Source organism: Dasypus novemcinctus, chromosome 8 (assembly GCF_030445035.2).
Source record: "Dasypus novemcinctus isolate mDasNov1 chromosome 8, mDasNov1.1.hap2, whole genome shotgun sequence".
NCBI lineage: Eukaryota > Metazoa > Chordata > Mammalia > Cingulata > Dasypodidae > Dasypus > Dasypus novemcinctus.
This window is the reverse complement of record NC_080680.1, coordinates 23,290,751-23,313,539: the sequence shown is the minus strand read 5'-3', so window position 1 is coordinate 23,313,539 and position 22,789 is coordinate 23,290,751. Positions and strand designations below refer to the sequence as shown.

Genomic DNA, 22,789 nt, shown 5'->3' with positions numbered 1-22,789 from the left:
AAACTATGTGTTTCTTTTGGTGACTAATCAATCTTTGGCTCCACTTTTTCAACTTTTTCCTCTACTTTATTTTTCCCTTTGCCCCGGGTCTACATCACACTGTGCAAGGGAAATAATGAATCAATTGATCCACTCAAGAATCAGTGGCCCTGTTCTGACATTCTGCATTAAGCCATAACTAATTGCCTGATTCTAGATGCTTTTTAAAACGTATCTCAGCAATCAATAGGTCGGTGACTATGTTCCAAATAGAAGAGCAGCTTTGGCTGGGTCAGAAGACAAGTGGGCTCTGTAATCAGGGTCCTGCTTGTGGTGACTCCAGGTGCCTCCTGCCTTGTTCTGGAGAGGTTTAGCTTCCTTCATAAACGCTCTCCCAGGCACCCCAGCCACCACTGCCGCAGTCAATACCTCTCTCCCAGACTCCCTACCACCTGGGGCAGAAGAATCTAACGAACCTCCCCGGCTTGTGGAAGCTAAATAGAAGGAGATGAAAGAGCAAAGGGACGTCTGGGGATCTTTGCACTTGAGCAAAGGCTGAAAACAGAAGAATAGAATCAGAGGCGGGAATGGGGAGAGAGGAGTCTCCACCCAAGAGAAGCGATCAATGACTGAGGAAGCTTTCACAGAGCGTGGGAAAGCGCTTCCCAGAGTGCTCCGAGAAGGTCTTCAGAGCACACACGGAAGGGCCCATAGCCCCCACTGGCCCTTTTTCTCTCCCCACATGGTCTTGGGCTGAAGTCACCCTGTTTTAAGGGCACCCTCCTTATTTACAAAAGAAACCAATGTCTGTAGCGTCCTTAGCAGCCTTCATCCTGCCTGAAAAACCATGGGGGATTCCCACCAGAGACAAGGAGACTGGGAAACCCCAAGGCAGGCCTGCTTTCTGCCCGATGTCCCGCACAAATATCCAGAAACTCCCTTGTCCCTTGAGGCTTTCGTCTCCCTATCACCCAGGCCTCCTCTACCTCCTGAGCAAAGTGTGCCCAAAATGCCCCATCTTTAACCAGGATGAAGGGAAAAGAGAGTTTCTATGTGCAGCTAAGAGAAAAGGATGGCACCATCTTGACCCACTAAACTATCCTGGAAGGAAGAAGATATGGGATTGTCCTCCAAGAAGTCATCTCTGTGGTTCCACCAAGTCGAGAGTGTCTGGCCAAATGCTTGATGACTGAATAATCCCATCTTTTAAAAAACAAATGTCTATTTCTATGCACATGCCCTGGGTAAAAAAGTCTGAATTAGAAACTGAAGAAAAAAGCATGATCTATAACCAGATTTACCATTGTAAACAGAACCCTTTTCAATCCTTTCCATGGGGCATCAGCGATCCCCAAAGGAAAAGCAGGAGGATGGAGCTGAATGGCACCTCCCAGTCTGAAGCCTCTTTGTATTGTAGTTTATTTGGGGAGGTATGCAAAGCTGCTTTTTTGCTACAAAGGAAGAAAATCCTCTGCATCCCAGAGAAACAAATTGTTGTCTCTGGTCTCTGCAGGCCTCCCCTTTCCAGGCTTCTCTTGACAGACAAGGGCCAGCCCTACACAGTATCTGGGCCAGTGGTATTAGTTTCTACACAGCAGCCTTTCCATCTGGCAATTCAGCATAAGAAAACCCATGTGGGGAAGCAGACTTGGCCCAGTGGTTAGGACGTCCATCTACCACATGGGTGATCCGTGGTTCAAACCCCGGGCCTCCTTGACCCGTGTGCAGCTGGCCCATGCGCAGTGCTAACACACGCAAGGAGTGCCGTGCCATGCAGGGGTGCCCCCCGTGTAGGGGAGCCCCACACGCAAGGAGTGCGCCCCGTAAGGAGAGTCGCCCAGCGCGAAAGAAAGTGCAGCCTGCCCAAGAGTGGCACCGCACACGCAGAGAGCTGACACAGCAAGATGACGCAACAAAAAGAGACACAGATTCCCGTGCCACTGACAGCAACAGAAGCGGACAAAGAAGAACATGCAGCAAATAGACACAGAGAACAGACAAGTGGGGGGTGGGGAGGGAGAGAAATAAAATCTTTCAAAAAAAAAAAAAAAGAAAACTCATGTGTGCTTTGGGGGTAGGCCTCTAAGCAGATGTCAGAATTCAAAAAAGCTACCACAAATTGTCAGGAACCATCATGACCGAATTAGAAAATTACCCGAATGAATCCCTCCATCATCACAGCAATCACGTGAGGCAGTACTGGTGACTCAGTTTGATTACAAAATTAAGGCATAGCAACAGAAAGGTAGAAAGGAGTGAAGCAAAATTTGTAACTCAAGTTTGCTTGACCCAAGACTCTGAGCTTGTGACCCTCCTGCTCTATAGCTTCCATCGCTGGGGCTGCCAAAGGAAAACCCAGGCGAAGATGGAGAACAAGGACACCAGTGTCGTGCGCTCCGTTGCAGCCACGGTGTCCACGACCATTCCTCCTGAACAGTCTCCGCCATCCGACAGCGAGTGGAAGATCCATCTCTTGAAACTCGCCTCTCGCAGGATGTGCTCAATTCACTGCACATGGGCTTCCTGGAGACGGGTCTGGCTGCCCTGTTCACACATTTCCTCTCTCCCTCCTCACTCCACACTTGGCAGGCTGATGACTTGGGACATACCCCGCAGGGCTCCAAGAGTCTGTTACCAATGAGGAGAGTTAGCTCATCTGTCTTCTTCGAAACACAGACACATGCTCATTTAATAAACACCCTCCTAATAAAATTCCTGTTTGTTTAGGGAAGCATTTCAACAGTTCCACTGGAAAATTCCCTCTCTTTGATGTATTCCGTAGAGCTGTGAGACCAGGCACACCCTCGCCCAGGCAGCGTAAAGGAGGGTCAGATTAAATCAGTTGTCAGTTAATTCAGAAATATCTTTTCATGTCAAGCTCGCAGATCTGAAAATAAGAAAGTAGAACAAAACCACAAGCATTTATTGAGACTTAACTTTGCTCATCACTCTGCTAGCCACCCAGGGTATAGAGGAGTCTAAGCTCTTACAACTGAGATGCAAAACAAGATGAACAAACCTCAGGCAAAAACAGCAAATGCAAAATAGTATGTAATTAAGTACAGAATTATGTAATGCTGGCTGCAAATACGTAGAATAAGGTCAAAGAGGACTGGAGAATTCAGGCAACCCAAAGGGCAAACATGATTTGTCTGGTACATTGGCAAGGAAACATCAAGCAGGTAACTTCTAATATAAGTATCACAAATTTTATCAGCCGGGGTTCTCTAGAGAAACAGGAACAAGAAGATAGAGGTTTGTGTAGACATAGATATAGAAGATACAGATATCAGTATAGATGATATAGATTGAGATAGAGATAGAGAGAGATACATCCTTAGACATATAGATATATGGATATATAAAAGTATAAGGGATTGTCTCCTATAATTTGTGGAAAGAGACAAGTTCAAATCCCATAGGGCAGGTTGGAAATTCCAGTAAAGGTGATATTGAAGTCTCGAAGCAGAGATTCTTCTGAACTGTGGACACTCAGTCCTTGCAGTTCAGCCCTCCAACTGATTGGGTGAGGCCCCCCCACTTCATGGAGGATAACCTCTTTTACTCAAGATCAGCCTCTTGCAGATGCTAACCCTATCTGGCATACTGCCACAGTAATAACTAGGCCAGTTTTTTACCAAACAACTGGACACTGGATCCAGAACCTAGCAAAGTTGACACATAAAGTGACCATCTCACAGATATTATTTTCCCCATTCTTGATATTTTATCTCCAAAATATCCAAAATGCAAATGCTATAACACAAATACTATTCAGACAGAGGTCAGTCCATATAGAGATGACCTTGGAACAGTCTTTGACTTAGTTTACTTAAAAATTGAAAATAGAAAGGCAATTGTTAGGATTTCAAACTGAAATCCCATTCTTGACAATAACAGAAACAATGGAAGTCATCGTTGTGAAACATTTGCACAGAATTACCTAGAAAGCTCTAGACAGTTGTGTTGATAATATTCCACTGTATAAATATGCACTCTTGTTTCCAGACCGGGGAGAATCAACACTCTTTAAAAGGAGTCTGATCTAAATACAGCGTTTTGGCCGACCCTGACTTATTAGTTTAGAAGGCAAATTAAAGAGAAAAATTAAATATTTCATTTAAACTTCATACAGGCAGAAACCAGAACACTTCAGAAGCCTGGGATATTATTTCTTAATTAGGTTTTAGAATAAACATAAAGACTTAGAGCAACTTCTAAAGGGAAATGTGATCTCTCAGTCAAAAGGGCCTGTTAAAGCAATTTTCTACAGAGGGTGAACTAGAATAGACACAGAGATTGTGTATCTGTGTCTAAGACAGACTCAACTGATGGACAGATCCTAGAGGCTGAATTCATTTTCCTCTTTCAGATGAAATCTGGAGTTTCTCTAGACTGAAAGCACCAAAGCAAAAGTTCCTTTTTTATTCTGAGTCAACTCCAAGAAAAAAAAAAAAAAATACAGCACTTGTTAACTCTCCTGTGTCCACTCCTAAATCCAAAATTTGGCCTAAAAACCTTTATTTCTAGTTTTCTGCCCTTTTTTTTGTTTGTTTGTTTGTTTGTTTTCGTTTATGCTGCCCACTAATGTTTACTGCATAGCTACTGTGCGTCAGCCCCTGGGCTGGGTTGCAGTGGTGAACAAGGAAATAGGGCCAGGGTCCCTGCTGTGGCCTAGTTCAGCAACTCAAGGGGCACTTCAGGTTCTAGGAGCTTCACAAGCTAATTATGTCACTCCTTTCATGGTGTATCAGGATTCTCCAGAGAAAAAGAACTGCTAGGGTATATGCGTGTGTGCTTGTTAGTTTTATTTCAAGAAATTATCCTTATGTGATTACAGGTTAGCAAGCTGACAACTTAGAAGTAAATGCTATTGTCTTGAGGCAGAATGGCTTCTTCTCTGAGATATCTGGTTTTTTTTCTCTTAAAGTTTTCAACTAATTGGAAGAGACCCCTCACATCATTGAGGATACTCTCCTTAAAAGTATCCAGACCTTGTATGTCCTCCCATGGCCCACTGGGTGGACTGTGGGAGAGTGTGGGCTGTGGTGTGGACCATTGGCTATGAGGTGCAGCGGTGCTCAGAGATGTATTCACCAAGTGCAATGAACGTCTCATGATGACGGAGGAGGACGTTGTTATGGGGAGAGGCGTGGGGTGAGGGGGGTATATGGGGGCCTCATATTTTTGTAATGTAACATTAAAAAAATAAATAAAGGAAAAAAAAAAGATATCTGATTATGGATGCTGATGTCATCTGCAAAATACCTTCGCAGGAATGTCTAGACCAGTGGTTGACTGGGTACATGGGTACTACAGCCTAGCCGAGGTGACAAGTAAGAGCAACCATCCTGCCTGGTAAGCTATGTGGGAAAAACTGCCAAGGTTCCAGCTTGCATCTCAGTTGTGTTCACCACGGTGTTCAGAAGGTCAGTCGGGTCTGATGAAGCTCTGGGGTAGGCCCCTCAGCAGCCTATCCACAGAAGGGGGAGCTGCTGGGAAAGAATTCATTCTGAGGGAAAAAATGGTCAGGCAAATAATTATAGGGAGTGTGAATTCTTCTTCACAAGCTCATATATGCCGGGAAAGTCTTATCATTATATCAAAATTAAAATCTCATAAATCTGATTCAGAACCTCTGCCCCACAAGGCTGGCAGGAATTTTAGCTGGGTTATAATGGGGTTCCTGCTCTCCCCAGGGGCTTATGGATATCCTAGAGGTGTTAAAAAGAGCTGAAAATGAGGGCAGTTATTCCAACTATTCTTGCTGTGTAACAAATTACCCCAAAACTTTGTGACTTAAGACCACCATTTTATTTTGCTCATGATTTTGTGGGTCAAACATTTGGTATGGGCTGGTCTGGGCCATTCTTGCTCCAGTCTCACTTGTGGTTGCAGCCAGATGTTGACAGGGACTGCAGTCATCTGAAGACTGCGTGGGCTAGATGTCCAAGTCGCCTCACACACATGGCTGGCAGATGATGCTGAATTAGGACTATCAACTGGATTCCATATATTTATCTTTTCCAGTATGACAGTCTCAGAGGAGTTAGACTTGTGAGATGTGGTTAACTCACAGAATGAGTGTTGCAGAAAACCAGGCAGAATTTGAATGGCCTTTTCCGACCTAAAGCTGGATATCAAGCAGCATCACTTCTGGAATATTTTATCTGTTTCAAGAAAGTCATATGGTCAGATGCAAGGGGAAGGGAATTAGACCACACCTTTTCGTGGGAAAGAAGGAAGGCCGCATTGTAGAAAAACATGTGAGATGTGAGACATCATTGCAGGCATTTTTGGAAAATACGATCTGCCCCAGAGGGTCACCTGGTCTTCTTAGGGTCCAAAGCCTTGGAGGTGTGGAGGCAAGTGGGTCAAGCATATGCTTAATAATCGCTGCTGAGGCAAGGAGCTCTGAGGTACAGAATGTAAAAATCCTGAGGCACACCAGGTAGGCAATCCTCTCTAAGGTCCTCCCACCTCCTTCAGGACACTGCCAAGGAAAAGGACCCTCTGAAACCCACAGATGTCTATTCCCCTCCCTTCCCTTAGGAGGACCCAACATAGTATTTTCCATGAGTTGAGACTTTTGAGAACAAAAACCAGAAAAAGGGTTATCCTCAGGAAACTTCTCTTCCTGCCCTGCCACTGCCTGAGACCTGAGAATACCAAGGTCTGGTCACTTGAGATGAAGAAGGGGGGAAATAACAAAAAGAGCTTGGTCCAGCACACAATCTTCAGAAGGGAAGAGGGTTAGGAGAGCAATACAGTATCTGTCACTGACAGAAAACTATGGCCTTTCTCTCTATGGTTCCTTCTGCCTGGCTGGGCCTCCCCTTCCTATACTACCAGGTCCTCACAGATCTTGGGCCCACCTGGTCCTCCACCTCAGCTTGCCTCCATATGATCCCCTTACAACACAGTCTTGTTTTACTTTAGCACAAAACAACTTTGACACCAAGCAGATTGGCCCAAGTGTTATAACAGAGTAACACTCAAAGGGTGATGTGAGAATTGGTGGAAAGAGAGGAATGCCAACTGGGCTGCCCTTAGCCTGCGAGGGAATTAGAAATAAACAAGTGACTTGGCGAGTTGCATTAGCTATTTCATACTATTAGAATTTGTTTTAGTGAATTATCTTTCTTAGAATACCAAATGGTTCCCTAATGGCCTAAAAGATTTGAAACACTTCCAAAGCATTAACAGTTTTCGGTACTCAGTCACTGGGAGGTCTAGACTTCAGACCTTATGTTGGCCAACAGCCAAAATGTACCAACTTAGAATGGCTCAGATTTGCAAACTCTGTAGTCACCCAAACAGGTTAGCCTCAGAGGTCAAGATATAGGTTCTGTCAATACCGTAAATTCAGGTCTTTTGGGTATATATAGCAAATGCATTGCACATAAATGGGGAATTTTCCTAGATGTGCCTGCTTGTTATATATTTTGAGTTTCCTTTGTTTTTCTACATCCGTTTTCAATTCTATCAAGGATCCATTCACTCTCTCTTAGATGAGTTCTTTCAATTGTACTCTGAGGAACTCTTTCCTTCATGTAATCAAACAGATGTTAGTTGCCAACTGGGAAAAACACAAACAATGGCCAGGAATAACACAAGAGAGAGAGAGAGAATCCAGAACTAGTTTCCCACTCACAGAGAATATATAAGCATCAAAGACTGTCAAGTAGGGGAGGAGGAGAGGACAGAACCTCAATAGCAGGGCAAACGGGAATGGAGAAACTTGCATACTGAAGGAAACTTACCTTCAGGGGCCCAGGAGGGAGCCAAGTGGTAGCATACTCAGCCCAGACTGAATCTCTTGTGGCATCCTACAGGAGACCCATCTCTGTCCTCTGAGGGTCCAGCTGGAAATGAAGACTGTCTAGGTCTTCAGAAACCCTGTCCCCCAAGATGAACACAGCTTGGGGTAATGGTGATATGACATCACCAAGGCAGCACTATAAGGAAGCAACTTGAAGACCCCCTGAACTGAGACCAAGAGGAAACACATTCTTTTTGACATTAGGAAATCCACAGAAGGGGGCGCTTGCCTAATTCCAACTCTTTGGGGGCAGCCACAGCTCATTAACTCCCTTGTTTCTGTCTTCTCTCTTCTCCCTCCTCCCCTCTCTCAAACACACAAATTCAAACTCAAAAAAAAATTCTAGAATGAATAATCCTCAGTTTCTTTTACCTATTTTCCTTCAGCCCCATTTAGCTTCTCAAATTTGTCTCAAGGGGATCAACGTTAAATATCAATATGCATACCTAATGCCTATCAATTAACTTTCACTAAAAGAATGTGGGTTCCCTTCTTAAAAGATTCCTTCCTTGACAAAAACTTTTTTAAAGTTTCAATGGTAAAGTGAGGTGAGAAGTCAAGAATTATATTTAAATCTCCTTTGCCAGTTGTTGGTGCCACATACTACCTCCAAAGAAAATGTTTACCCAGTCTCATCTTTACACTTAGCATGTCATAGGAGTGATAAGGAATGTTTTTTTAAAAAGAATTCAAAGCCAACTATAATATTTTAAAGGAAAAGATTTAAAGTTAATAAGGTTGTCTCAATGCTTCTGGTCTGATAGCCCCAGCTCTGACACTATTTCATCTTATGCAAACCTAACCATTTAAGGAAACATCTCTAGTTCTCAGTTTCTTCCTCCTTAAACTAAAGAGTTAAGCAACATCATGAGGTGTGTCTTTCTGGTGTGCTTTTTTTAATCTGTAAGGATATTATTCCATTCCCTATTCTTTCAGCTGCTCATTTTGAGGTGAATTTCATTTCCCTGAACTTACAGAAGGCTTCGTTCCAGCAGCTAGTCCAACTTCACAGAGCTCTCTCTTCTGTTGCTTCTATGTTGTGTGTGTCTTGCTTTGTGAGATTTTCACCTTCCGTTCCCCTCTCCACTGTGTCTGGGTCCTTTTCTTCACCTCTCTTACCCCTCCCCTGAGAACCTTGCTCCATCCCAGCAGCCTCTCCTCAGTGTGGGTTCTGTGCTGAAGGAAGCAACCTTCACTCAGTTGGAGAGCTCCTGCAAGCTTGGCCTCCAGAACCTACGCGGGTCCCTGGCACTTAACTGCTAAGTGAGAGGACATAATTTCAGCCACTGCTCTCACATTCACTCCCTTTGCTTCCCAGCGAATGCCTGGTCACTATTTGGGGATTCTTCTGTTCTCAGACCCATCACACACATCCACGCCCCCCTCCTTCACGTCCTCTCACATGGAAGCCAATAGAAGGCACATCTTGTGGCTGTTAGAGGGTTATCACACCCACCTGTATTTTGAGATTCCTGAGGATACCTTGTGTGGTGGGTTGAATTGTGTCCCCAAAAATATATGTTGCTGTCCTAACCCCCAGCACCTGTGACTGTGACCTTATTTCAAAGTAGGGCTTTTGCAGAGGTAATCAAGTCAAGACAAGATCATACTGGGTGACGGTGGGCCCTAATCCAAGGACCGTGTCCTTGGAAGGAGAGACAGACTCGCACAGAGGGAAGATGGCCATGTGGAGCAGGAGGCAGAGATTGGCGTGATGCTCCACAAGCCAAGTAATACTAAGGATTGCTGGCAACCACTAGAAGCTAGGAAAAGGCAAGGAAGGGCACTTTCCTAAAGCCTTCATTAGGAACACAGCCTTGACGACGTCTTAGCTTTGGACTTCTAGCCTCCAGAACTGTGAAAGAATAAACTTCTGTTGTTTTAAGTCACCCAGTTTTCTAGGTAACCTTGTGCCTTACCCATAGAGATTGGTCTTTCTGGTGTCTTCATGATGCTGCATTTCCTTAATGCTCGAATATTTTTGTGAGCTTAAGTTTTAAGGGTCCAAACAGAACAAGCACCGAGTCTTGGCAGGTAAAGATAGTACAAGCCCCGTTCTCTTCCACGATTTCTCCACCTGAAAAAGCTGCGGTTTTGCTTACACATTCTTCTCATTGCCTTAGAAGTTCACTAGAAGAAAAAAAAGAGGCGGTTGCCTTTAGAGAAGCTTCAGAGTTGTAACATGTTTCTTAATATTTATAAGTATTTTAAACTATGTGCATATATCATATTAATAAAAGTAACTCTAAAAGAAACATGAATTACTAGTATCTATATGCACAGAGGTGTGCTAGCGCTACCATCTCTATATGCAAATAATTGAACCTCTCTCAAAATCTGCAACACTATATCCATTATCTGGATTCAGAGTAAAATAATTCCTAATCGTTTTGGAAGCCCCTAAATATTTTTCTGTATAAAACATTTTGCAGTTTGTCATACAAATAGAATAAGACACATGCATAAACAGATAAGGCCATGACATGTAAAGTTTGAACATGATTTCGTTTCACCAAGATATTTTCCTAAGAGTTACCAGAATATTATTCACCCTTGTCTAACTTCTACCATTAACTCATTCTGGGTGACTAGATAAGTTGCTTAACTTCTCATAGTCTAAATTTCCTTGTGTCTAACATTACACCAATTTAAAAGATTTATTCCAAAATCTGTTATTATTTATATCTTTGTAATTGTCTACCAAAATGGAGATTGAATGATTTGTGAAGCCCCTCTCAGATCGAAAGTTCTAAGAGCTGGGTGTAAGATTCATCTCAGAATCAATTCTGTGTTTGCATCTCTTTTTCAACTACTATTCTACTTGTGTGCAATGCCATGACCTTCCCTTCCCATTTCCTAGAGACCCATGATACAAAACAGCCCCTGTTTCAGGGCATGGTGCAGTTCTCTCCTTGATCTCAGGAAAGGACTCTTTTTTTTTTTTTTTTTTTTTTTTTTTAATTTTTTTATTTTTTATTGACTTTGTAATAATATTACATTAAAAATATATATGTGAGGTCCCATTCAACCCCACCCCCCCACCCCCCCTCTCCCCCCCCCCCCAACAACACTCGTTCCCATCATCATGACACATCCATTGGATTTGGTAAGTACATCTTTGGGCACCTCTGCACCTCATATACATTGGTTCACATCATGGCCCATACTCTCCTCTATTCCATCATGTAGGCCCTGTGAGGATTTACAATGTCCGGTGATTACCTCTGAAGCACCATCCAGGGCAGCTCCATGTCCCGAAGACGCCTCCACCTCTCATCTCTTCCTGCCTTTCCCCATACCCTTTGTCCATTATGTCCACTTTTCCCAATCCAATGCCACCTCTTCTATGTGGACACTGGATTGGTTGTGTCCATTGCACCTTTATGTCAAGAGGAGGCTCAGATTCCACCTGGATGCTGGATGCAATCCTCCCATTTTCAGTTGTAATCACTCTAGGCTCCATGGTGTGGTGGTTGTCCTTCTTCACCTCCATCTTAGCTGAGTGTGGTAAGTCCAATAAATCAGATTGTAGGTGCTGGAGTCTGTTGAGGCTCAGGATCTGGCTATCACATTGTCAGTCCAGAGATTCAAATCCCCTAAATATATCTTAAACCCCAACATTAACTTCACCTCCAGCACATTAGCATGAAAGTCTTATGAAGGGAGATCCCATCTGAGTCCAGATTCATCACACATAAACACCATTTCCAAAGAGGGGCCATCTGCCCTGGTAGTTAACCCCATCGGCCATGACCATAACTCCCATGGGTCTCTTTAGCCCTCAAAGGAACCAATATCTGGGGGTTGTATCTGCTTTATCTGTCTCTCTGACTCTGCTCAGTTGTGCATGAGGGCAAACCTTCTGCCAGCCTCCAGACTCTTTTTTAGAAACTCGTAGCCATATAAACTCATTTCTCCTTTCCATTTCCCCCTTACTTTAGGTCAAACAGCATTTTAAAGTCATGGTATTTTATGTAGACATGGATATTCTGCTGATCCGCATTGAACCTTCCGTATAAGGTCATTTTCCAGTTGCATTAAGAAAGACACAGCGCAAGGCCGTGGGATCTGCAGATGGCTCATAAAACATAAACTGAGTCACTAACACAGACCAAGCAGTGGACAGAAAGAAGCAGCTTGAGGCTGAAGGTTTTAAAATTTTTTGAAGAAAACCAAGAACCACATCTAAGGGAGCATTTGATGCTGATGTTTCTTTACTGATATCATGTTGGGGAGGTCAAAAAACTTCGGTATTTACAACTTCAGTAAATACTAAAACTCAGCATTCTAAATAATCCAAAGGAAGGAGAGCTTAATTTTACTACACTTTTTCAAATGTTAGTTCTTCTGAATTAAAAAATTACTCTGCAGGCAGAGTATGTTTTGGTTTAAAATCGTGTAAATCTTGTTTTTCAACCAGGTTAGAAGACAAATACCTTGTTGCCATAATAAATCTCATCTCCCAGTAATTCTTCCTTTTCCAGGTCTGCCCTGAGCTCCCAGATATGCAGCAATAAACCATTGACAAAGAGATGGAAAAGATCTATTTGGTCATCAAAGGCCTCTCTTTCTCTTACCAAGTGTTTTTCAGGATTCTTCCCCCTAAGGCATCTTCTCCAATGACTTGTACAACTTTACAACAATTCAAGAAATGGTGCCTGCCTGAATTCTTTGAAGAGAAGATGCAGCAAACCTTTCATTGTTGCAATTAAGTATAATTTTCCCCCTAAAATCTCTCTTTCCTCATTAGGCTACAGGCTACCCTGGGGCCCCTCACCCCCACCCTTCACAAGTGCTCTTCACTTGGCAAAAACATCTTTAGCTTTATTTCATGGTTTTTGTTTGCTTGTTCCCAGGAGCATGATGGAGGCTCCTCTCTAAATTCTTCCACATTTCCATAGTGTCCTGGCATTTCTTCTTTTTTGTATTAGTTCTGGTAAGAAAAGAGCCCTTTTTCCCTTCAATCACCTCAGTTAGTGCAGCCAAATTCAGACAGAAAATTTCTTTCCCTTGGGATATTACCAGATTTTCTTTTTGGGATTCTCAAGGTCCTAGACATTCCTACTCTCTCTACCCAGTTGGGAAATAAGTCAGTGATTCAAGAAACATACATGTGTTAGCAAAAATGTCCCAGGCATTTTTCTGGGGGATGGAGATAGAACATGAACAGGAAAAACAAGGGGTCTAACATTCTAGGGAAAGACAAACAACAAACAAGAAAAGGGTTACAGAATGTTAGGTAGATAACAGCCATAAAACAAAATTAAGTAGCCTAAAGCACATGGGAAATGGGAGAAGGCATGATTTTAGATAGAAAGAAGGACCATCTCTATGCGAAAACTACACTTGAACGAAGACCCTAATGAAACTATAACTACAAATCAAGAAATCTGAGGAAATGAGTTCTTTAGCAATCTTAACTTCATAACTGGGCAGCAAATTTCTTTTTGCATGAAAAGAAACTTAATAAAATTCCTCATTTTGTTTTCCCATAGTTCATGTCCACAAAATTGTTCAAATTCAATTGTTCAAATTGGTCAAACTGAACAAATACTTCCTTCACTCAAACAAACCTTGTGTACCTGTTCTCATAGGGGTAAGACACAGTACATCTTTGCCCCTCAGACTTAGAATGGAGGAACATTCATCTGTAAAGGAATCTTAGAAGTCATTGCTGAGGAAGAGTGTTTTGTTCATCTACCACCACATAATAAAAGTACTGAAAACTTACTAGATTAAAGCAGTAAGGTACTGATATCTTTCTCCAATCTATGCATTGAGGTGTTCAGCTGGGCAATTCTACTCTCACTTGGGATTTCTCCTGTCAGATGATAGATGGGCCTGGTTCCTCTAGAGGCTTGACTAAGGTGGAAGGTCCAAGATACACAGGTCCAGGGCCTCCTGAGCTCCTCCAGGAGTCCTCCCTCTCCCTAGGGCCTCTCATCCTCTGGGGCCCCTTTGTGTGGCCTCTCTTCCCAGCAGGATGGCCAGAGGTCTTATGAGGTGGCTGGCTTCCAAGAGAGCAGAGGTGGAGGCTGCCAGGCCTTAGGGCTCAGGTGACAGCATTACTTCTCCCACATAAGGCCAGCACAGGGCCAGCCCACATCACCATGGGAGGGGATTGCCCAAGAGTGTTAAACCCAGAGCCAGAGTTCATTGGGGTCCATCTTTGGAAACAGTTCCCACATAGAGACCTTGGGTTCTTGCCCAACTCACATGTTTAGGCAGTAGCTGAAACAGAACACAAATGACCTGTCCCTTTACTCTGTTTCTCTTTTTAACTGGGCAGAACCAAAATCTCTATTTGAACTTGAAGTAATAATCACTTGAAGATCAAGGGTAACAATTTCCACACTGCACCTCCCAGCTGGTCCCTCAAGCCTGAACTTCTCTGCATTATTCATGGTGGTTGTCTCTCCCATGGGAGTGTACTGTTTTAATATGACACACTTAGAGCTATAATGGGCTCTGTATTTTCCTCAACTATGGCATGTGTATATCCCTGCCGCAAAGCCCTAAGTTAATAGAGAGTTCAAAGCTCTGAAATAACCCTGGACACTGTCACTAGCATTTCAAAGAGCTACTGTTAAGATACATTATCCAAAATTTGGATAAGGCAAAGGGGAGGAAGCATTCCTTTCAATGTCCAACCAGGTTATGGTGTAACAGGCCTTAGATGAATGAATATACATGTGTTTGACATTGCTATCTAGTAATTAATTTCTGTACCTTTCATAACTTACAGATTTCTGTCCAGAAGGGACGTTAATAGCTTCTGTCTCATATGTGAAAAACTGCAAAGATTTTAGCTTTCTTTGTCCTGTGGGACATGATGAGTTTTATATCTAACCTAGCAACTTATTCTAACATCTCTTAAATGCTTGTAAATTCTCAATTCTTGAGCTCCTCTTTGAAACAGCTCTACTATCTACTGGTTTCCTCAGTAACAAGTTGGAGAAATCTTTGACATCATTCATTCTACATTTCTTTGAGAGTCATGTTTTCAACATATGAAGATTATACTTAGACACAACAAAGTTTCCAGTGGAATTTCCTATGGGCAAGAAGCTGGAAGCAGCTGGTAAAATTTTGCTGGAATTATTTACTTCTCAGTGCTCAGGGCTATTTCACTGAGATTCCAGCATCTCAGGAAGGAAAACCCTAAACACTTTGAGACAGTATTTTATCATCTGGAAAGATAGTAGGATGCCAAAGGGAAGAGTAGGCCAGCAGAACTTTCTGGAGTGAGACCACCTCCTCTGCCAATTCTATCCTGGATTTTTGGTCTTTGGATATGCAGTAGTCCCTATGCACCCATATCAAAGCACATGCAAGGATGTCCACTGGAAAAGCTCCCTTAGACCCAGGGGACACTCTTCTGTGGCCCCTCTGAGTGGCTGTTCCAGGTTCTCCAGAGGTAATAGGGAAAGCCAGAATTCTGTTCCCGCCATGTAGCAGTTTGATAAGGTTATGAATTCCAAAAATAGATATTGGATTATATTTGTAATCTGGTCTGTATCTGGGCCTGATTAAGTTATGATTAGGACTCTGATTGGGCCATGTCATTAGGGCACTGAGTCCCCACCCCTGGGTGGACTCACAGATTAAAGCTATGGCAAAGAACATAGTTGAGGGTTTTTGATGTTGGAGTTTTGATGTTAGAGTTTGATGCTAAAGCCTTAAATTGGAGCCCGAAGTAAGCTCACAGAGGAAAGAGAAGCCAGCCCCAGGAAGAGAGGAACTCTGAGCCCAGGAAGAAGCAAGCCCTGGGAAGAAAGGAACCTTGAACCCAGAGAGAAGTAAAATCCTGGAAGGGAAAAACCCAGGAAGCCTGAACCCTCATAGCCATCAACAGCCATCTTGCTCTAACATGCATGCAGAAATAGACTTCGGTGAGGGAAGTAACTTATGCTTTATGGCCTGGTATCTGTAAGCTCCTATAGCAAATAAATACCCTTTATAAAAATCAACCAGTTTCCGGTATTTTGAATCAGCACCACTTTGGCTGACTAATAAATGCCACATTTTTGGGTTTTCCTCTTCTTCTCTTCCTCACAAAACTGTATCATAGGCAAAATCTCATGCCACAAATGCAGAGTGTAAGAAACGGAATGTTCTGTGTTTTCCTTTAATTCCTATTTTGAGTCCCCATTGTGCTGGCCAATGGAGACATAATGTGATTTAACTCAGAATCAGTTCATCCCTTCCCCATGGGCTGCAGCTATAGTCTAGAAGGATTCTCTGGCATCTGTTGGGATGAGCGTGGTTGGTGCCATTGCAACTTTCACATACAACTTCAGGTTCACCCCAGATCTAATAATTGCTAAGTTGAATCCTGGGAGCTTTGGAATACATAGCAGATATTTTTCTGTTCCCACACCTTTCTGGGGACTCTATAAAACTGGACACCTTCGGTCCTCTCTGTCCAGATGCCCCACACAGTTCTATGGCTCTGTTGGACTAAGAAAAATTATCCACAGCTTGAAACTAAGAATAAAAGATTACTAGGTGGGCTTTCAAATTAATCATGGAGCATGATCTAAATGACTCTTTGGGGTCATCTGATACTCAGTGTTTCTCAGTCTTTTTTCATTATCGTTCACCCCAAGGAGAAAGAAAATAATTTGATTTTAATTTCAATTAATTAATTTTAGCTAATTAACTTAATTATTCACCTGCATGGTTAATTAAGTTATCCCTAATAAAAGACATTCAAATATTCAGGAATAGATTTTTCAGATAGAGTTGAATTTTGGAGGGACGACTATTGTAATACCTGAGATTTTTTTGCCATTCAAAAACCAATTTTCAGGCGGCGGACTTGGCCCAGTGGTTAGGGAACCGCCTACCACATGGGAGGTCCGCGGTTCAAACCCGGGCCTCCTTGACCCATGTGCAGCTGGCACATGCACAGTGCTGATGCGTGCAAGGAGTGCCGTGCCATGCAGGGGTGTCCCCACATAGGGGAGCCCCACGTGCAAGGAGTGTACCCCGTAAGGAGAGCCACCCAGTGCGAAAGAAAGTGCAGCCTGCCCAAGAATGGTGCCACACACAAGGAGAGCTGATACAACAAGATGATGCAACAAAAAGTGACACAGATTCCTGTGCTGCTGACAACAACAGAAGCGGGCAAAGAAGACTCAGCAAACAGACACAGAGAACAGACAACTAGGGTGGGGGGTGGGGAAGGGGAGAGAAATAAATAAATCTTTAAAAAAAAACAATTTTCACCACCAGAGGCAATACCTCCCCTCACTTGAGAATTCATAGTCTGAGGGAAAGCAACTTTGTTTCACTCACTATTGACAATATATTAAGGTCCAGGGTCTTTAAAGCTAGGTGTTAACTGACAGAAAATCGGTAAGTTGCAAATCATTTTTGTCCAGTAAGCCTGCGAATTATTTCTATTCAATAGAACAGATAATCCCCAAATTATGGCTTTATTGCCCTATAAGAATATATTAATCAGTTATAGATCACTTCCTTATATTCTCCTTTGAATTGGATTTACCAACCAGCTCATTCCCTCACTAATGGATAATAAATAAACTTTTGTCACATGCTCACTATATATTTATATGTCACACTTTAAACTGTTGAAAATTATGCTTTGACCTTTGTAATTCTGAGGAACTAGAAATTATCCACAGGTTGGGCAGCACAGGTCCTCTTCACTCTCAGATTCCCCCTCTGCTCATCAGGAATCTGCCAGGATAGGGACTGAGCAGAGGTCTTCTTGTGGGTACCCATGAGCATCTAACTGTCACTATTACCCCTCTCACTTTCTTCTCCATCCACCATTCTTAAAAGTCTTTAACTTCTCTTGGGGACCTGGGAGTATAAAGGGTAATTGATTTTTACTGGGAAAAAAAAACTTCTTCCAAGTGTTCTTCAGGGGCTCAGTCTCTGTAGCTCAAAAGTTCAGGTTCTTAAAAATCAAAACAATCTTACAAACCTCAAAAACCAAGAAATTGACTGTTTTGTTTTCTTCTGCTTTTAATAGCCCATATCCAAGACAAAATGCCTTGAGGTTTAGTTTGAAGAGGAGCAGGCCAGAGATTAAAAGGGGATTGCCAAGGAGAAAACAATTCAATAAATATATAAAGAAAAAAAATCATGATGCATATAGCTTAATTCTAAAATTCATTGTTGGGGGAAGCAGATGTGGCACAACTGATAGAGTGTCCACCTACCATATAGGGGGTCCAGGGTTCAAACCCAGGGCTCCTGACCTGTGTGGTGAGCTGGCCCATGCACAGTGCTGATGCGCGCAAGGAGTGCCTTGCCATGCAAGGGTGTCCCCCACGTAGGGGAGCCCCATGCGCAAGGAGTGCACTCCTCAGGGAGAGCCACCCCATGTGAAAAGCTCAGCCTGCCCAAGAGTGGCCCCCCATACACAGAGTGCTGAAGCAGCAAGATGATGCAACACAAAAGAGACACAGATTCCTGGTGCCACTGAGAACACAAGTGGACACAGAATAACACACAGCAAATGAACACAGAGAGCAGACAATGGGAGGGGGAGGGAAGAGAAATAAATAAAATAAATCATTAAAAAATAAATAAATAAATAAAATTCATTGTCGGCTGACTTGCTCTAAGTCATTTGCAGACTTTTAAAGAAAGGAGACTAGATGCAGGGGTGGATCTTGAGAAACTCAGAATTACCTCCATCTAATTCGTAAGTCAGAACTTGGATTACTCTGGTAAACATCTCCTTTTCCTAATCTGTATTTTATGATCACTAAAATAAAAGAACAAAAGGCTACCCTCTGTACTATGATTCCATGCACCCTCATAAGGAAACTCTTAGAAGAGAACTTTGCTAGACTTTGGTTTCTCCATCCAATGTATAGGGCAGTTGAATAAGATGGGTTTAAGGTTCTTCCCTGACTCCAGTCCCACCACAGTCAATTGGAGCACAGTGAAGAAGACATTTTCCATTTGCCAATTTTTCTCTTTGAGACCCTAACAGGGAAGAAGGTATAATGATTCTTCAGCCTCCCAGGCAACTGCAGTCACTTTTGGCCCATAAGAACTAGATTATTGGACACATCTGTGGCTCCACCCTCCCTTGATAGGACAGAATGGGGGGTTCCCCAGCCTCTTCGGGCAACTGCAGGTGCATTTGGCCTGCAAGAACCAGATTGTTGGACACATCTGTGTCTCCATCATTGCTCCTGACAAGGCAGAAGGAGGGATAATGCATCCTCAACCTCTCCAGGCAACTGCAGTTGCTTTTCAGCTAGCATGGGTTGGATGGGTGGGCAAAGCTGGGCATACAACTCTATCCCAATAGGATGGGGGGGAGGGGTGTTTCCTTAATCTCTCCAGGCAACTGCAGGTGCTTTTGACCCACATGGTTCTAGCTCCACCCCTAACGAGGCAAAAGGGACAGTGTTCCCTCAGCCTCTCCGGGCAACTGCTGCCACTTTCAGCCCACATGAACTAGATTATTGGACACATCTGTGGCTCCACCCCCCACCCACTCTGGAAAGAGCAGGAGGAGGGACAGTGCTCCTTCATCCTTTCTGAGCAACTGGTTTACTTTTGGCCTGCACAGAGTAGATTACTGGGCACACCAGAGGCTTCATTCCCACCCCTGGCAGGGGAGGAAAGGATCTGGGATTTCATCAGACTACCTGGGCAACTGCAGTCAGTTTTGACCTGCATGACTTAGTTTGCTGCCAAATCTGTGGCTCCATCCCTACCCCAGGCAGGGGAGGAAGGTGTGTTGAGCTTTATCAGTCTCTCCAAGCAACTACAGATGGTCTTGGCCTGCATGGCTAGGATTACTGCACATGGCTGTGGCTTCATCCATACTCCTGGCAGGGGAGAAGTGTGGGGGAAGCTGGGCATACTTCTCTACCCCCAATAGGATGGGGGGAGGGTTCCTTAATCAGTTCCTGGGGCAACACAGGCAGGTTCAGCTTACAGTACCAACTGCATCTTCATCTCCTATTCCACAATCAGCAAGGGAGAAAGGGCAAGAAACAGATGAAAAAGAGCTGAAAAATTTTAGATTGGCTAAACACAAGCCAACATAGAGTTCTGAATTAAGTTGAACCAAGAATCAAAGAGGGGCTGTAGCCCAAAGTCAATTGCATAGGAAGCTCTAGACTAAAGAGAAAAAAGGGGCCAAGAATACATGCATCTAGTAAATCATATGTGGAGACACCAATAAAAAATTACAATCCATACCAAAAAACAGGAAGATATGGCCCCAGCAAAGGAATAAGATAAGTCTACAGATGACATAAAGGAGTTGACATAACTAATCATAGACATTCAAACAAATCTCCTTAATAAATCCATTGAAATAGCTAAAGAGATTAAGGACATTAAGAAGCCACTGGTGAGCACAAAGAAGAATTTGAAGGCATACATAGAAAAATAACAGATCTTCTGGGAATGAAAGTCACAATAATTGAAATTAAAAATACAATGGAGGCACATAACAGCAGATGTGAAGAGGCAGAAGAAAGGATCAGTAAGCTTGAAGACAGGTCCTATGAAAGTGAACATACAAAAGATCAGATAAAGAAAAGAATGGAAAAAACTGAACAGGGTCTTCGGGAACTAAATGATGTCAAGAGACATGCAAACATATATCTTAAGGTTGTTCCAGAAGGAGAAGAGAAGAGAAAAGGGGGAGAAAGAATATTTGAGGAAATAATGGTAGAAAATTTCTCAACCCTATCAAAGGACATAGATATCCATGTCCAAGAAGTACAACATACTCCCATCCAAATAAATCCAAGACACATACTAATCAGAATGTTAAATGCCAAAGATAAAGAAAGAATCCTGAGAGTAGAGATACATCACATACAAGGGATTCCACTAAGATTGAGTTCTGGTTTCTCATCAGAAACCATGAAGGCAAGGCAGTGCTATGATGTATTTAAGGTACTGCCAGTAAAAAATTGCCAGCCAAGAATCTTATATCTGGCAAGGCTGTATTTCAAAAATAAGGGTGAGCTTAGAATATTCACAGATAAACAGAAACTGAGAGAGTCTGTAACCAAGAGACCAGCTTTGCAGGAAATACTAAAGGAAGTGCTATAGTCTGAAAACAAAAGGCAAGAGAAAGAGGCTTGGAGGAGAGTGTGGATATGAAGATTATATCAGTAAAAATACTAAAAGTGTAAAAGAGTGGTGAAAAAAGACATGGCAGATAAAACCCAAAGATCAAAATGGGTGAAGTAAGAATTGCCTTTACAGTAGTAACATTGAATATTAATGGATTAAACTTCCCAATCAGAAGATACAGGCTGGTGTAATGGATAAGAAAATAAGAGCCAACTATATGCTGTCTGCAAGAGACTCACTTTAACTTGAAGGATACAAATAGATTGAATGTGAAAGGCTGGAAAAAGATATTGCACACATACAATAACAACAAAAAGCCAGAGTAGCTATACTTACATCCAATGAAATAGACTTTAAAAACAAAGCTGTGGTTCTGTTGGCTGGTGTGCACATGGCAGCTGACTCCTCCCTGGTGTGCTCAGCTCTGATTGCACCTGTGACCCTGGCCCCAGCACCACCTGCAGCCCATTCACCACCTGGACATAGATCCTGCAAGCCATGATATCAATTTAAATTCTCCTAACAAGGGTTTGCTGTTCAACTTCATGACAGACATCCCTGTTGACACAGGCATTGCTGCCCAGACTCCTGCTATTGAGGTTCTCAAGGAGGTTGAGGAGGAGGAGCTCAGGGCTGAGCTTGCCAAGGTGGAAGAGGAAATTGTCACTCTGTGTCAGGTCCTGGCAGCCAAGGAACAGCACTGTGGGGAACTGAAAAGAAAGCTGGGCCTCTCTGCTTGGAGGGACTGAGGCAGAACCTGTCCCAGGGTTAATGTGATATGCAGGTTTTTAATGTCTACGTGAAAACTTCTGAGAAACTGGCAGAGTGGAATGAAAAAGAGACACAGTCACACATCTACAAAATGACTCAGGAATCTCTCTCACAGGCAGGGCAGAAGACTTCAGCTGCTCTGTCTACTATGGGCTCCCTGGTAAGCTGGAAACTTGGAGACATGAGGGACTCTGCAACTTTCAAGTCTTTTGAGGATAGAGTTGGGACCATAAAATCTAGAGTCATAAGAGGTGGAGAAATGGTGGTGGCAACCTTCCTTCTCTAACAGGAAGAGCCAATAAGCCCTCACCAGATCCTGCTCCTTTCTAATAACTGTTGTCACTTTGCCCAGCTTCAGAACCAGTTTAAGAACCCTCTTAACTCATCCCAATCACAACTGCACAACAAACCACGTCCCAGGGTGGGCTCAGAGAGTCCCCCTGTACACAGCCATGCCCATCACCATGCAGATGTGGCCACCAGGCTTGTATGGTTTGAGCGTGCAGTCTGCTCACAGATGTTTCGCACTGAAGTTTCAGATGAAGTAGATCACTACTCCTTCCTGTGGGTGCAGGAAATGGACAGGACAGTGGGTCCTGAGGGTCTCCAGTCAAAGCCCAAGCTCCTTTTTAGAATCTTGTTAGTTCTTCAGTATGCTGAAAGAATGGGAAAATCTAATGTCTAAAATAAGTGGCATTTTCTAACCTCCTCCTTCCTAAAGTCACAGAGGAATCCACTTGCCTAGAAAGCTCTACCTGACCCACAGTTTTTATTTCGAAATGCTGAACAAGGAAACTTTCCACTTTATGAGGCCCCAGAAAGGAAAAGAATTATTCATAGCTGCCTAATTGTTACATTAATGATTGAGCTTTAATGAAGTAAATTTTGCACTTTTTAAACATGGTGGACTTTTCAAAAGTTAAAACTAAGCAAGGCAGCTTTAGCCTCATAGTTAAATACTATTTATTTGGACTCAAGCTGAAACATGCCTTATATCACCTTTTGCTTTGTTATAATCTTTTATATGCATATATAAATGGTGGTTCTTTGGTGGGTTCTGAGCATTGTTTGGAATTTAGCAACCATCCTGCGGGGTAGTATGGCCTGCACCAGTCAGTGGGTTTT

General features: G+C 43.0%; 1 pseudogene; it reads left to right on the top strand.

Moving 5' to 3' along the window:
* Positions 1 to 2,344: 2,344 nt before the first annotated feature.
* Positions 2,345 to 21,994, top strand: LOC101436168 (tumor protein D54 pseudogene; annotated as a pseudogene).
* The last annotated feature ends 795 nt before the right edge of the window (positions 21,995 to 22,789 follow it).